This window comes from Sceloporus undulatus, chromosome 9 (assembly GCF_019175285.1).
Source record: "Sceloporus undulatus isolate JIND9_A2432 ecotype Alabama chromosome 9, SceUnd_v1.1, whole genome shotgun sequence".
NCBI classification, from domain to species: domain Eukaryota; kingdom Metazoa; phylum Chordata; class Lepidosauria; order Squamata; family Phrynosomatidae; genus Sceloporus; species Sceloporus undulatus.
In genome coordinates, this window is record NC_056530.1 from 36,287,100 (window position 1) to 36,290,259 (window position 3,160).

Genomic DNA, 3,160 nt, shown 5'->3' on the forward strand with positions numbered 1-3,160 from the left:
ACAAGTTTCTTCATGAAGGCAAGGGAGAAATATATACAGTTGGCCCTCTGTTTTCGCGGGAGAGCTCTTACGGGCCCCTCTCAGCGAAAACGGAGATGCAATGATATTCAAGCCCCATAGGATTGAATGGGGCATGTGCTCACAAGTGTGCGCCACAAGACACGCTCCATGGAAATTAATAGAGATCTCCCCTCCATGAGTATTCAAGACCGCGGATCTCAAGTCCATGAGAATGGAGGGCCAACTCTCTGTGTTTATATACACATATAGTCTGTATGTATATATGTGTATGTGTGTGTGTGTGTGTGGCTATCCACAGATATGTAGATAGACTGATAGATAGATAGATATGAAAGTGGAAGAAAGCAAAACTGACAATGCACCCATTCAAGCAGAAAGTTTTGAATACATTTGGCCCTTCAGATCCACAGGCTTCGGATCTGCGAAATCAATCATCTGCGGACTGTCACATCCAATATTATGACGTGGAGGCAATGTGAACACGGACATGTGCATGCTCATGACACCGCCATTTTAATAAAATGTGGCTCAACCGTTCACTTTTTGTGCATCCGTAAGAAGTCCAAAGGGCCATCTGTACTACTCTTTCCAAAATTCACAAGTTTCTTCATAAAGGCAAGGGAGAAATATATACAGTCAGCCCTCTGTTTTCGCGGGAGATCCGTTACAGACCACCACCCCCGCGAAAACAGAGACTCACCAATATTCAAGCTCCATAGGCTTTAATGGGGTGCGTGTCCCATTGAAATTAATAGAGGTCGCCCCTTCATGAATATTCAAGATCTGAAGTCCAGGAGAACGGAGGGGCGACTGTATGTGCATGTGTGTGTGTGTGTGTGTCTGTATATGAAAGTGGAAGAAAGCAAAGCTGACACATTCCCATTTAGGCAGGAGGAGAATACACTTTGCCCTTTAGATCCATGGGCTTCAGATCTGCGTAATCAATCATCTGCAGACTGTCACATCCAATATTATGACATGGAGGCAATGTAAACATGGACATGTATATGTTCATGACACTGCCATTTTAATAAAATTTGCAAGTCTTCTTGCAATGATATTTGTCTAGAGGACAAACATGGTCTTCCTTCCTCTTCCTATGCCCCACATTTTATTTCTAAAACAATCCTTGAAAGTAGGTTAGAATTTAACAGAGATTGGCCCAAAGTCACTTGGTCCAAAGGGTAGCAACCTGAATTGGCTCTTTCCAAGCATATTCAATGATTTCACCTACACCGCATTAAATCTTAGGCATACACTCCTACCCACTCTTTTCCAAATCCACAGATCCAAAATACTACTACAACCATGCTCATACATAACGCCAAGCCACAATGTGGTTTGATAAAACCTGGCTTGTTGTGATGCATAAACCAGCCTTTGCTAACAAGCTGTGGTTTGTCAGTGAGCCACAAACTGTAGTCTGAATCAACAGCTTATTGGAAGCTATCAGCTTGGATTGTTTAAATCATGGTTTGATATTGGTCCAAAACACACTGAAGAAATAATCCAGTTTGAGACCCCTTAAACTGTCCTGGCTCAGTGCTAGGAAGTCCTGGGAATTATAGTTTATTGTGGCACCAGAGCTCTCTGACAGAGAAGGCTAAATGTTTCATAAAACAACAGTTCCCAGAATTGCCTAGCATTGAGCCGGGGCAGTTAAAGCGGTCTCAATCTAGATTATTTCTGGAGTGTGTTTTGGACCGTATTATCTAAACCCACAAACATGTCTTCCCTCCTCAGCTGGCCTAACAAAATGGGCCAGAAATCAACAACCCAGAAGTGTGGAAGATAAACCATGGTTTGTTGAGCCACATGAATAAAACCAAGATTAACATAAACCATGGTTTATCGTGACGTATGCACACACCAGCAGGAACCTCTTTCATCTCAAGGGCTGAATTCAATTCAGAGTAAGCGGGGAATGATTCCCATCCACAAGATGGGACCAAAGTTATAAGCATACTTTATCTTAAACCTCCATCTGCCAAGAACAAAGTTTTGGGGGTGAGATTTTAATATTTTAAAATGGCATTTACCCCATACACTGTACAAAAAGTGGGAAACCATCTTACAATGGCGACTTGGGAAGGATTTGGGGTTCTCTGGTGAATTTTGGGGGTCCCATATTAAGCCACCCATCAGCATTGCAAAACCCATATTAAGCCACCTTCTTCAGCATTGCAAAACCCAACTGCCCTCAATGTGCAATACATCCAAAAAACTCACTGATTGTAATTAGTCTGATTTCTTTTACCATCTACACACGGTGCAAACGGTTTAGAAATTTAGGTGTGTAAACCTACCTGGATGTTTAGCCGGAGCCCCATTTGCAAGTTTATTGTGGGTCGGGGAAGTCTTCCCCTCTTTGCCGTGCTCCGACCTGTCAACCGAATTAAAAGAGAAACCATTAAACCCTTTGCGTTTTAATCCGGTTTGTCAATCCGGTATTGTCAAACTCCTGTTCCAAATATGGGGCAAGATAAATGGTGTCAAAGAGAGCATTCTTTTAAAATACATGTGGGGAAACTTTGGGCTGCGAGATGCTCTCGGACTGCGGCTCCCAAAATCCCCGGCCATTGGTTATGCTGGATGGGAATGATAGGAGTTGTAAGCCAAAAACAAACATGTCGAGGCTTGAAAACCTCCCCATCCATTTATGCGGAATCCATCCCTAACTTAGCAGCAGTAGGATAATGATGATGATGATGATGATGATGATGATGATGATGATGATAATAATCTGCTTAATCTCAGGGAATCCAAGCGGATAACAGCAGTAAAATAACATACAATTAAAAGTCCAAGCTTTGGGTAGTAATGTAGGGTGGGATTTTTTTTACCACTTTGGCCTGTTACAGACTGCCAAAATAAAGCTGCTTGGGGTCTTTTTGGAGATACAGTATGCTGTTTAAATGATGCATGGGTCCTAAGAATCCGGAAGCTGCACCAAAGCTGCCCTCCAGAGCTTAGGAATGGAGTGTGGCTTTGGCGCGACCTCCGGACTCTTAGGATCCATGCATCATTTAAAATAGCATACCTCCAAACAGGCCCGAAGCAGCTTTATTTTGGCAGTCTGTAACAGGCCTTACTTTTTCTACAGACTAAGATACTTCTTCCATATATAAAACCTGAGGAC